This window comes from Harpia harpyja, chromosome 15 (genome assembly GCF_026419915.1).
Source record: "Harpia harpyja isolate bHarHar1 chromosome 15, bHarHar1 primary haplotype, whole genome shotgun sequence".
NCBI classification, from domain to species: Eukaryota; Metazoa; Chordata; class Aves; order Accipitriformes; family Accipitridae; genus Harpia; species Harpia harpyja.
Window position 1 is genome coordinate 27,075,849 of NC_068954.1, and position 14,524 is coordinate 27,090,372.

Consider the following 14,524-nt stretch of genomic DNA (forward strand, 5'->3'; position numbering starts at 1 on the left):
GAGTCCTCCCTGAATAGATCTCACCTACCTGAACAAATCATTACAAAATTTCCTGTTTCATGCTATTTAGAGTTTTCAGATTTAAAGGCGGGGGGGGGGGGGGGGGGGGAGATTGTCATGATAATAGTGGTAATAGCTTTTACCGCAAATATTTTGTGAATATAATGTTGATTATGATGTTTATGGAGCAATCAGATTCAGGATGGTGTCACCGGTTCTGAAGATGCCTTTAGGAAGGATGTTGCTCATGCTCTGAGAAAACTCCAATCAGTTTGTTAACAGTCATCTGAGTAATCTGCTTGAGAATTTGGGACCCAGAGATGACCGTCATGAGAAACATGATAACTTCTTACATTTTCATGCCGCTGATTCTGATCCGGGCTTCGCCAAACTGTCAAGTAGCAACTGTTTAAATTAGGATCATTGGAGCTTGTCTTGTTCTGTCCTTCAGCCAAACATATGCTTTACCTAACTTGCATTACCACACTGTGACTCTTCCCAACATCTAATCCAGTGCTCCATATATTCTGGTCAGTTTGATCTGCTTTTCTGCAAACAGCAACATATTGCATGTTGTGCCACCAGACCTCAACCTTTGCTAGTACATTTTACGATGTACTCAAAGAAATACATAGAAGACATAACTCCTAGCTTCAGGCTCTTGCTTAGGACATGATCCATTCTGCAACTGGATGTTTCAGGAGAGAAAAGGATGGAGAGATGTGGATTTGCCTACTCATAATCCTGTAGCTATGAAAATAAATATAAACTATGATTGTTAATCGGGAAGAGCATTGCAACTTCTGAGGCTACAAATTCAACAAATAAGAAAAGTGCTGACAAATACATTTTTTTAAAATTCTGTTCGGAATATATTTCATCAAAGATTAAAAGTCCTTTTTAAAGCACATCCAATGACATTAGCATAGGTTTTTCATCCAAAAAAACTTAAAGAAGTAATCTATTTTCCCATCTGCATGATGAAACACAGGAAGTGAATAATGGAATGAATGAGATCTTTGTGTTAATATAAACTAGAAATGTGCCCTGGTTTTGGCTGGGATAGAGTCAACTGGTATAGTGTTATGTTTTGGATTTATGAGTATGAGAACAATGTTGATAACACAATGTTTTCAGTTTTTGCTAAGTAGTGCTTACCCTAAGTCAAGGATTTTTCAGTTTCCCATGCTCTGCCAGCAAGCAGGTGCACAAGAAGCTGGGAGGGAGCATGGCCAGGACAGCTGACCCAAACTAGCCAAAGGGATATTCCATACCACAGAATGTCACATCCAATATATAAACTGTGGGGGGTGGGGGGTGGGCTGGGCAGATCACTGCTTAGGAACTGGCTGAGCATCAGTCAGTGGGTGGTGAGGAATTGCACTGTGCATCACTTGCCTGTCTTGGGTTCTATCTCACTCTCTGTTATCTTCCTTTTCATTATTATTATTATTATTATTATTATTATTATTATTATATTTTATTTTTATCTCCATTATTAAACTGTTCTTATCTCAACCCATGAGGTTTACTTGTTTTCAATTCTCCTCCCCATCCCACTGGGGCAGAGGGGTGGAAGTGAGCGAGCGGCTGCGTGGTGCTGTTGCTGCCTGGGGTTAAACCACAACAAACAGAAATTATGTAATTCTTTTGTTCAGGTTTTTTTAATATGAAGTTAGAAAATAAAATTATTTATTTTCAGAAGAAAGGTAGTCTCCATTTCAACCAAAAGTTACAGAGCTGATGCATAAACTGGATGAATTTTAAAATTTCTCATCTTCCTATGGAATAGGAATTCTGTTATCAAAATGTATCATCTTTAACCATAGAATCTGAGATATGTCTCCAACAGCTGACTACTGGCAACGGTAGGAACAGGACCTGCATCCAGTGGTTTCCAGACCAGTGCCCTCTCTGCTGGGCCATGCAGAGGAGAACACTTTAAAATTTATTACGTATATCATATATGTTAGAAATGCATTTGTTATCATGTCCTAAGCTGGATAGCTGCTGCTCTCTGCCACAAATAGCCCTCATGACATGAACTTCATGTTTATCATGTTGCATAGCAGAGAAGTATAGTTTTTATAACATATATTCAATAAAGAAAAACTGTTTTTCACTACTAGAGATAGTGATGAGTCATCTGTCAATGGAAAAATCAGTTTTAACTAAATGTAAGTAAGTGACCTTTTGTCACACTTGAATACAGGTATACAGCCAGGTTGGTTTGCTTTCTTATTTGCTCCAGGGCCAAGTCAAATGATCGTTTTACACAGCATACATATTAGTTCACTCCCAAGGTCCAACTTATGGCAATCCAATTAGTTCCCTTGAAGAAGAAACCTTTGGTCAAAAAGGGAAAAGTTTGCTGACAGCTGAGTCAGTTCTTTTATATTATCCCAAAACGCCACATCCCAATTTACCTATGACATAGCTTTATATGTATAACAAAAATACCCAAGTGTGGCGGGTTGTGAAACATCCATTCCATTATTCACCTGTTTGTCTCTTTTTGCAGCATCTTCTGTTGAGGACAGAGCATGCAGCTGCTCACAGCCTCTTTTCGCAGTCCACTGCAGAGAATTTGCTAGGTTATTTGTGAGAAAATTGGCAAGCCTGCTGCGTGTACTCAGGCATCCTAGGAATTTCACTACTCAAAGTTGAAAAGTGCAAAAGCTGTCAATCAGTGCATATTTACCAGTTTCCTTTCTTTGTCCAAGAATGATGCTGTTGGAGGAAAGACTTTGTGATGAGACAAAAAACCAGCATGCCTAATGCATGATTTATTCAAGAGGCCTCTTTTTCTCCAAATTTTATGGCAACTTGTGCACTCTGTCTCAAAGTTGCCACAATGAAATGAATTTATGATGTATTGGCTTTGTGTGGCAAGGTTTTGGTAGCGGGGGTGGTTACAGGGGTGGCTTCTGTAAGAAGCTGCTGGAAGCTTCCCCTGTGCTCGAGAGAGCCCATACCAGCCGGCTCCAAGACGGACCCGCCGCCAGCCAAGGCTGAGCCCATCAGCGATAGTGGTAACGCCTCTGTGATAACATTTTTAAGAAGGAAAAAAAGTTGCGGGATGCACAGAAATGGCAGCCGGAGAGAGGCGTGAGGACATGTAAGAGAAACAACCCTGCAGACCCCCAGGTCAGTGCAGAAGGAGGGGGAGGAGGTGCTCCAGGCGCTGGAGCAGAGATTCCCCTGCAGCCCGTGGGGAAGACCATGGTGAGGCAGGCTGTCCCCCTGCAGCCCAGGGAGGTCCACAGTGGAGCAGATCTCCACCTGCAGCCCGGGGAGGACCCCACGCCGGAGCAGGTGGGTGCCTGAAGGAGGCTGTGACCCCGTGGGAAGCCCGTGCTGGAGCAGGCTCCTGGCAGGACCTGCGGATCTGTGGAGAGAGGACCCCACGCTGGAGCAGGTTTTCTGGCAGGACTTGTGACCCCGTGGGGGACCCACGCTGGAGCAGTCTGTGCCTGAAGGACTGCACACCATGGAAGGGACCCATGCTGGAGCAGTTCGTGAAGAACTGCAGCCCATGGGAAGGACCCATGTTGGAGAAGTTCGTGGAGTACTGTCTCCCGTGGGTGGGACCCCCCGCTGGAGCAGGGGAAGAGTGTGATGAGTCCTCCCCCTGAGGAGGATGAAGCAGCAGAAATAACGTGTGATGAACTGACCGTAAACCCCATTCCCTGTCCCCCTGCGCCGCTGCAGGGGTAGAGGTAGAGAATCCGGGAGTGAAGTTGTGCCCGGGAAGAAAGGAGGGGTGGAGGGAAGGTGTTCTGAGATTTGGTTTTATTTCTCATTACCCTACTCTGGTTGATTTGTAATAAATTGAGTTAATTTTCCCCAAGTTGAGTCTGTTTTGCCCATGATGGTAATTGGTGAGTGATCTCTCCTGTCCTTATCTCAACCCACAAGCCCTTTGTTGTATTTTCTCTTCCCTGTCCAGCTGAGGAGGGGGGGAGTGACAGAACAGCTTTCGTGGGCACCTGGCGTCCAGCCAGGGTCAACCCACCACATATGCATAACACACAACATAAAGGGCACATATGATCCATTATCTTTGTATTTCTGGAAAATAGTTCTCACCCAATTTCCCCTTCTTTACACAAATTTTCCAAGGTATGTTTGAGAGCATTTATGTTTAAATATGATATCCACCTGCCTAATGGAAATTTCCATTTAAAAGACTACCACTTCACCCTGTTCTTACAGAGCTTCTTATTGAGAGACTTGACTTACTCTTCAAGTCTGAACTTCAAGTCTTCTTAATAGAAGTAATAAGTCTTTCATTCGACTATGCAGTTAGTCCTATCCCAATTCTTACTCCAGTCATTTATTTCTCTCTTCTTACTCTGCCATATTACTCTCTGCCCATTTATTATCTGATCTCCCTCACTGAATTGTGAGGGTTGCCAGTGTAACTATGAAGAGCTTGTATTTTTTCTTCCAGCCATAACAGAATGATTGCTTGTCCTGACATTCCTGTCCTTCCATTTTTTTCAGTTATGCTTACTATAAATAAATCTCAGCTCTACTCTCTTAGAAAAAAATAAAATATTCAGGAAGGACAGTAGTGTTTGCACCTGCTGACAATAGGCCTTATGGGAATGGATAATATTGTTTCTTCCTTATTTTTTTCAACAGTCTTAAAAAACTGCATTTTAACCATCTATTCCTACCCTTGATGTTTATTTGTCACATTTAGCACATTTTAAGGTATGTTTCAGTTTTAGCATTTCTTCCAGTAACAGAGACTTTCATTACACGTTAGGTGTTCTTAACATTTAAAAGTTTGCATTTAATCAGCTTTCAGCTTTGAAGAGATAAGTTTTACTGCACAAAACCCTATCTTTATTTAAAAGACCAAAAATCTGGGCCATATACTTCTCAAATGTAAAATGGCTTTGAAAGGGTAGCTTAGTCACAGAAGCCACTTTTCAGTTATAGTTGCATACCTTTTCATGTAGAAAATTCACTTAGAATTATCTTTATCAGGGCAAAACACCTTTCCTACTTCATCTAATTCCCTGGAAATATTTCAGTTGAAACAGAAGAAAAAAACAGGAAGAGTATTTTAACGTGCTTTTCATCAGAATAACACCTTAACCTATAGTAATACGGTGTCTGCTGTGGACGGTTGATGTAACATACTATAGTTTTACTAAGCTGAAAAGGGACCAAAGGAGAGGAATTACAGAATGAAGAAAGGATTAAAGAAGTTTAGCCCCTTTGCTTCATGACCTTTTTGAGCCTCATAACTGAAATCTGTTGTCTCCGTAGGCCTGAACAGGACAGGACTGGACATGTTTTTCCATAACTTCTGTAAAAATTTTATTTGGAAATGATCACTACAACTGGTTGGTTAAATAGACTGACTGACAAACTGTTGCTTCAGGAATTCTTACACTTTGAGGTTTCATAGTGCTTAAAGCAACAGGTATCTGATGCTAATAGAATCTTTTAGACACTATAGTATTAGTTAGAATCAATTTTTTTAGATTACTGTATATTTATAGTAATTCAGTTAATGGTTTTCTCAGACATTTCAGGCTAGCTTGCTCATTGGCTACTGTGTGTGCTTTAAAATGAATGGTCTTTTTCCACATTCTTTGTTACTTTAAGAACCCTTGCCTAACTGAAGAAGCTGAGGCAGCTGAGCTTGTTTAGCATAGCAGAGTGAAGGCTAAGGAAGTTCTCGCAGCAGGCAGCGACTACTCCAAGGGTAGCTACAAAGATGACAGAGCCAAAGTCTTCTTGGTAGTGGCAATAAATATAACAAGAAGGCCAAAGGAGACATTGAACCTTGAGAGGTTCATGTTGGAAATCAGGACACACCAAAAAAAGTCACCAGGAAAAAAATGCAACACTGAAACAGGTTATTCCATCCCTGGAGGATTTCAAAACTCAACAAAACCTGAGCTGAATGAATGTAGTGTTAGTGACTCTCCCACTCTGAGCAAGAGGTGGGACTAGATGTTGTCTAGACATCACTTCAAAGCAACATTTCCATGATCTGATGGGTTTGTGCATTTTTTGCCCCACCAAGCAGCCAAGAGGATCTCTGCATTACCAGCAACATTGGCAGATGCTGAGAAAAATCACAGCTATATCTCCCTCTGCCATACTAGCTCCACTGAAGATATTATGAATTGAATGTGAAACCCTGCTGAGGTGAAACATGGCAGTTGTTCCTTTTAGGCTGATTTTTGTAGATCAATGCTCTCCTTGTCCCTGTGAACCACGGTCTTTTGAAGTTGTGTCTGTTTTGAAAATGACTCTCTCTCCCAAAATTCCACCACATCTACCACAAAATCAAAACCTGGTGAATTTATTCACACTGACTAACAAGGGAGGTCTTCAGTAGATCTAATTCTCCTGACAAACTTCATAAGCACTATTAAAGTAAATTTTGGCTGCCTATTTGAGGGGACGAGAAACAATCATTAATGAACCAATTAGGTTTGTGTATTCAAATCTGTGTAAGTCAACAGACTAGGGGGAAGTTCAAGGGCATTGCAAAATTTATGGTACCTTTTTTTTGTTTTACTTTTTTTTTAATAAATACTTGTGCTAGACAGTAGAGAGTGCCCTAAATTAAGTAAAAACACAGAATAATGGCACTAGAAGAGCCATGTTCTTCAAAGCACAATCAAATATCTGCAGATATTCTCAGTTTGGCTGAAAACTCCTGCCTTAGAAATTACTAAATTCAAGTAGATTTTCCACTGCTCATTTTAGAGCTGACTGCAGTGTGGGCCTCTTCTTAGTTGGTGCTGTTGTCCTTTTTATAGCTATATTTTCTCAAGGCTGAACTGTGTCAAGTGTCAAGGCCTGGTGAGTTTTTTATGTTCAGTTCTTATGTTATAAATCTATAAATCGAATTCAATCTAAAGCCTAAGAGAAGGGAACTGGACTTTAAAACCTTTAAATTCAAATAATATAAGCTCTTCTGAGTACCAGTTTGTGAGGACAAGTTGTCTGATGTTTACTGAAATCTGGTATCTATTCTAACAAAGTAAATTAGGCATTGTATGATGTAGGATTTATTTGAAAGCATATTTTGACAAAATGTATTACCCATGATAAAAATAAGACAACTATTTACAGCAATATAGCTTGAGACCCCAAAACATAACTGGAGGATATAAAACTCAGAAAAGTAAACACTGGCAAAGTATTAAAAAATAAATTTTAAAGACTTGGATCAGAGAGATTACAAATACTGTGGGAAAAGAAAGAACAAAACCTGAATACTCAAAAGGAAACAATATCCAGCACCTTTTAAAAGAAGTGATGTAAAACGATAGTCAATTATTTCAAAAGAAGCATACAATGAAGACAGAATGTAAGAATGAATTACTCTTGTACTAAGCAATTAAATATTCCATTTTATATTAAAGACAGTTTTGTCTAGAGATAAAAACAAGTAGTACAAGGAAAAAAAATTTCTTAAGCATGATAATATTTTTGGAATTAAATCTCAGAGGTGCAAAACTCCCTCTCTGTTTTCCTTTCAGACTTCTCTAGCTAGGGCCTTGACCGACATTTCATTTCATTGCTATTGTTAAATACAGTACAAGGACAATTAAATATTTTTGCAGTAAACATATTTGACATAGCCCTGGAGACTATACCAGTGGACAGTTCTACCAAACTGCAGCATTCTACTCTGAAGCTGCGGGGCAAAAATATTTGTTCTGCAATCATCTCTTAATTAATTATTTTTCATTGACTACCTTTTCTCTTCCCACCTCCTCTGTCTCTCCCTCCTCACATGTCCACATTACCGAAGTGGCACTGAATTTGTAGCTACCTCAGGAGAACAGGGAACAAGTGTCTTTAAGCGACATACACAGTTTTCTGATTCTGAGTGAATCCAAGTGCCAGCAATGCTATGGGAGTAATTCACACCTCCAGTTTGGCTAAGTCACCTCTCTCAGTTACCACTAACAAGATCCCTGCAAAGTTAAGAAAGATACAGCCTCGTTCTTAGGTGCAGATTTAAATCATCAGATTTAAAGAACAGATAAATAAATGCTTGTCTTTAGCAGACTACTTGTAACTGCTGTGCTAGGATCCTCTTACACTGCTCTAGGTCTCTTACCTGATGAACAGAAATAATACCAAATGTAAAGATGTTGCTATTTGAGGATCATCAGGATCATAAAGGATTTGGGCCATCCTCTTGCATCCCAGTACAGGAGTAAAATTCCAGACACAAAGACTTCACAGCTAATAAATATTATTTAATCACCTGCTGATGAGTTTAATACCCCAGCAGTCATGTCAGCACAGAAGTGACTAGGGGAGTCCTGCCAGTGAAAATGAAAACACGATGGTTTCATTGTATGTATTACTTGTTGGCCACTGTTATGCAGCTTCTAAGTAGGAAGACTCTCCTCCAAGTGCACAACAGTTGTCATTGACTTGGATTCACATTGCCCAGTCCTGGCACTGAGCTGAGTTGTAGAAGTAAGAACACATTTTCCACTTTAAAAACTGGCTGTTAGAGGAGCATAAATCAGAAAGGATATACCAAACAAAGGATAGTTATGTGAAGGTTATATCAGACAAAGCATGATTATGTGGATTGCCTAGAAAAGTTGCAGGAAATGAACTCCAAATGATACAATACATCTAAAATGAAAAAAAATTAAATCTGGAAGTTATGAAAAAGATGTTGTAGTAACTGATAAAATTAAAAATTGTTACAATAGTATTTCAGAAAGCTAAGTCATAGTTAAAAAGGTGATGGTATCATCAGAAGTTTTGAATCTAGCCACGTACATCTTAATGGCTGCATTCAAATTCATGTGTTTATAACTGAGAAAAAAAAACAAAGAGAAAGTTTTTACTGATATGCAGCAAATAAAGCTCTATACTAGTTTATACATCACTGGCAGATCAGAGTGCCTGATCCAATTTCCACTAATATCAAAAAGGAATTCAAATTAGGTCCCTATATTTCACTTAATTTTTTCAATTAACATTGCCAATATGCAAGCTGGAATGGACTAAGCTTTACTTTTATGTTCTCATGTAACTCCAATGGCTGTAGTTACATTTTCGTTCTTTGTTAAAGAATCAACTTCATCCTGGAGATATTTCCACACAGTTATTCCAATAGGTCATTCATCACAAAAAAAAAACCCCAAACAGTTTCAACATATAATAAAGTCCTGTTAGGGTCCTTTCTCAACTGTCCAGCTCTCAGTTTAGTGTCTGATCCAAGTATAAAACTTTGTTATTAGCATGAGTACTTCAGAGCTTTTTGTTGCAAAATATCTTTGTTTTTAACAGTAGGCCTGTCACAACTATGGTTAGACTGTTGTATTGCCTAGGAAGCATCTAAAGCCCTTTTGCCATGTCTTTGAAAGGCAAATATACTTTTGTGGCAGGATACTGTGACCTGTGCAGTTGTTTAAAGGTGGCTTTGCACTCTCCTCTTCTGTTTTCTTAAAATTTTCTGACACGGGCACAGATACACTGGAATATATTATAGAAAAACCAGAGCCAAAACCTCCCAGAATATCAGGGGAACAGCCAAATACATATTAGAGTGGGGTTTATAAGTGCCAGGAAACTCCTCTCATCCTAAACTTTAGAGCAGAACTTCATATGTAGAATAGGTGATTTCATGTAATAAAGCAGCTTATGCTCTATCATCAGTGTAGATGGGGGATGCACCTTTCTTAAAATACAGAGAGCATAAAAACATATTTTTCCATAGAAACAATTCAATTGCTGTACATGTAGTTAATGAACATTTAATTTCAATGGAGATTCAGAAAAGGTTAAACACTCTTCATTTGGATGATGAATAAAGTCATGGTGAAGGTATTCAGCAAGAGGAAAAAACCAGCATGATTTTCAAGGAACTTTAAAGGGTTAAATGTCTTCTGGTAGGGAAGGCCCTTCCACGGGTTCCTTTGCACATCCTGTATTTAATAAATGTGCAACTATGAGAATTGTCTCCTCATGACAACTTGAGGAACATACCCTTTTGTCAAGGTGGCTAGCAATTAAAAAAAATCTATTTACCTTTAGACCTTAATTTCTAAAAATAAATAAACAAATGGATAACCACAATTAAACTCAGTATCCAAAGGTAGTATCTTATGAGAAATCCCTATGCTAAACCCACTCCTTCAAAGTATTGCATTATGGACAGTTTTCAAGGCATTTTGAAGGCATCTCTGGCATCAATGATGCCGGTCTCCAATGACAAATGCGCATGATGAGCACTGACTCAGAAAATTTGAGCTCAAAATATCTTTCAGAACACAATAGACCAGATATACATTATTTTAATGTCAAGAGTTATGTACATCATATTTATGTGTATGTGCAAACGCTATATATTTAGAGACAAACTTTTAGTACATATAAAGTAAGTAAAAGTTGCAGTTAAAGTCAACAGACACTGTTCCCGAACCTCTAGTTCTGAAAGCTCCTGTTTAGATTACCCAGACTGACACCCCAAACTGCTGGACAACTTTGACCTTAAACAACTTCTGTACTGGTTTTCTTACTGAAAAAAATCAGTTAATTTGAGTTTTGTGAGACTGAATGAATTAATGTTTGTGAAGCAGTCTGACACCCTAGAGGAAATGAATAATTCTGTCTTACAGCAGTGTTTGAATAATGTGAGGCAAATAAGGCCATGAGGTATACAGTGAACAGTGAGAGACAAATAAAATACACAACTGCTCACTGTTGAAGTACTGTCTATTCTTTGTGCTTAATGAAGCAGGGGTCCTATGTAATTACAGTGTCATAGTATATTCAGCAAAAGAGGGCTGAATTAAGGTTTCCCGGGCAATTCTGGCATTTCCTATCTTTTGAGTACTTGACTCTGCAACCTTAATAATGTTCTTGTGTGTGTAAGGTTATTTGTGTTTTAAAGACATCAATCATTACAGTATCTAGGCAACACTGCATGAAGTACAAACAGCAAATCCTTCATTACAGAGGAACTTGCTTGCTTTCATCTTTTCCTCAAGAGGAAATAATCCCCAGCACGGTGTATCCCACAGCGTGCTCCCATGAGCAACTCTGTGATTAGTAAGGCACCTGCAGAAAGTGGTCTGGTTTTGAATGCTCCTTTAGATTTGAGGACAAGTTTATCTCTGGCAGCAGCGTGCTCCACAGGGAGAAACCCTTCACTGAAAAAACTCTGCCTTCACCCCGTCAGAGTTGAAGCTTTCATCAACTCCAGTGTCACTATCAAATACAATAGCTGCAGGAGGAAACCAATGTAAGGGAGCAAGCTGGAGAAGCTGAACAGGAAGGCTATATAGGCAAACAGGCATTTTAGGGTATTGCATTGCATCCTGTGTTGCACAAGTAGCCACTTTACAGCAAATCACGATACAGCCTATTTTCTCCCATCCATGGTAGCAGCTGGGTCACCAAACAGCAACAAGAAGCTGTAGCTTCTGCAGAGTTTTCAGATTTCATTGGAGTAAATTATAATCCATTTCTGTGGTAGTTAATGGCATGACTTGCTTCAGCTGGGACCTCTAGCAAAAATTTGGCTGATATGAGCCAGGTGAGGTAGGACTTCTGAAGAAAAGAAATACAGCTTCCTATGCTTTGGGAAGAAGCCCTTTAGTCCACAGTACACGCCAAAATGTGTCTTTAGAAACATTAATCAGAATACACTGTGAGAAAGATACTTGCCCAGGCAGACTTGCTGGGTCCATCTCTGAGAAAGGATCTGGGGAGGAGGGCTCCATGACTACAGAGTGCCCCTCTGGCTGATGCTGCCTGAAAAGAGGGAAAGTTGAAGTCCTTTTGCTTTCAGTAAACCTGTGCCTGAGACACATGCATATACCAGACACACTGTGGTCAGATAGGAAAACAATGCTCTTGCCCAGATGATCCTACAGGCTGATTACAACCTGTAACAGAGGAAGATCACTGAGAGAGCTCAGCTTTCTTTTTTCCAGTGAGGATGACTTTAGGTAAAGAACAACATGGAAGTCCAGCTTACTGCATTCATTTTTATTTGAATTCTTCCAGAAAAGCCACTGTGCCACGGAGATCTCCTTGTTACTTACTGTTCCAACGGCACCAGGATCTGAAGAGTACGAAGTCCCCCATCCTCTCTTTTTGAAACAGTGTTTTCTCCCTGAATGAAATGATTACCTACCTCCAACGCTATATTTCTCTTATCAGTCTCCAGTATAACTCTTTCAGGATGTATAGAACTTGGGTTTTGAGGAAGGTATTTTAGACATGTAAACAGGTATCCTTTTATAATTTGGTTTTTTGCACTTCAATTTCTATGAAAAATAGGGAAAATTTCTATTTCTAATAACCAAGGCTATTTGGAAGGATTATCTGAAAAGCAAGAACAGGTTTTTTTATTCTGCTGTTTCCTACTTCATAGTGAGTGATAAAAAAATCACCAAAACCTTCAATAATATTTATTGTCCCTTTTACCATTTCTTTTTTACATCTGGGATACCAGAATTGCAGCATAAGAATCAGTATTATTTCACCTTCATCCTCCCTTACACCCATCTCTTTGAGGCATTACAGCTGCAACATGATATCTCAGGTGAATTGTATGGTGATCTGCCTGTAACTCTTTATCAAAAGAGAAGCTGATGTTTCTACTGAAAAGCAAACAGAAAGATAGGAGCTTTTTCCCTTATTAAAGGCTGAAGGAGCACTGGAACAGTCTTTTTAACACAGGAAGCATTACAATATAAGACCAGTTGATTGTGCTGTGCTACAGTTTAGCTTTTTGCTCTAAGTGGCAAATGCTTAAACAGAAATGCAAGAAATATAAGATACATTTTGTTCTTTGCTTACATTTCTCCAGAAAACAAAACAAAACAAAACAAAAACAAAACAAAGCACTCCACCATTGCCGAAACACTTAATTCTCCTATTGGCAATTTATTAAATCTTTCTCCTGGTAACCCAAAAAGTTCCAACTACAGCCCAGTAAAGTCAAGAGAAATGCGAAACTTTAGTGGGAAGCAATGATTCAGAATATTCATTGCTGACGTAGATTGAAGCTGAAGCTGAAATGAGGTTGATAATGAAAGTAAGGAGAGGGCTGCATGATAACATAACCTCCCACACGTATATAATGGGAAGTTCCCCACATCAAGTAGTGCTTGTGGGTGGGCAGAGCAATGCTCTCTCTTTTTTCCCTCTGCCCTCTGTGTCAAACTGCGCTGGGTCTGCACCAGTCAGACAGCTGAGCTACTCCCGGAACAATCCCACAGATGCCTTGTCATGCATTTCCAGGAAGACATTAATTTTATACACCTCAACTGATATTCTTAGATGGTACCACCAAATGCAGAGAGAAGAAAAAAAGATGCCATGTATTCTTGTCAAAAAAACATTACACAAAAAAGTCTGTCCATCTGATCCAACAGGATTTCCCAACAATGATAATAAGGTTGGCTACTGCATAGATGGCTTCTGAGAAAACTGGCATGGGTAGCCTATACAGGATGACTGGGAAATAATTGCTTACCATTTCTTGTAATACAATGCAATACAATACAATACATTTAAGAGTTAATCATCTAAGTGAAAGTCCTAAACACTTACATTAGGATAAGCTGTATAGCCCATGGGGAGTGTAACTTTTCTTCCATTAACTGTATAAAAGAGAATTTATGGTGATTGTCTTAGACAACTTTTAGAAGTCTAAAAGAGGTCCATTCTTGGTTTCCTTATGAATAGTGCATGAAATCTGAAGTTACCAGGGTCCTAATAAGAGTCAATGTGATTTACATTAGATGTTGTGTCCACCACATTAGGACTAATCCATATGTAACTTGAAAATAATGACAGAGTATTAACCTTTGTCGAACATTCAGGCTGCTACAACTCTAGCTGAATAAAAATGTTCTGATCTAAGGTGAAATCTCATTCTTGTGCAAACTAAGACGTCAATATCATTTTGCAACATTAAAGGCAAAATATTGATTCACATTTTGCTGGCAAAAAAAATGTTTAAATTAACTAAAAAAACCCCCAAAACTACAAAAGAAAACCCTGTTTTTCTTGGATTCTACTATTTACTGTTTTTGTCATAACAGTACTAAAAAATCTCCATCATGGCTATACTAGTGAGCTAGGTACCACATAAATTTGAAAAAACAGATTCCCTCATCTGCAAAAGCGTAACTCTAATGTTTTTCCTCATAACCCCATCACAAGAATTTTTTTTTTTCAAATTCAATCAGACAGATGTGAAAGATTGCATATAAAAAATATTGCAAAGTCAGTATCCTGGTCCTTTTAAGTAACATTTTGGAAAGTCCTGAGCACTTTCAAATTTTATATTCCATAGTTGACTTTGAAGTAATTTTTCTTTCTCATCACATCAAGGCAAATCCCGGGAGGTGGCATGTGTCTCACTTTTTTTCCCTACAGAAAGTGGAGGGGAGAAAACATGACTTTGAGAGGTTAGTTTTTCAAGTTTTTCTCTTTTTTTTGTGTCACAGAACTGCAGGATTACTACACTTGAGCTTGGTTATAGAGTTTA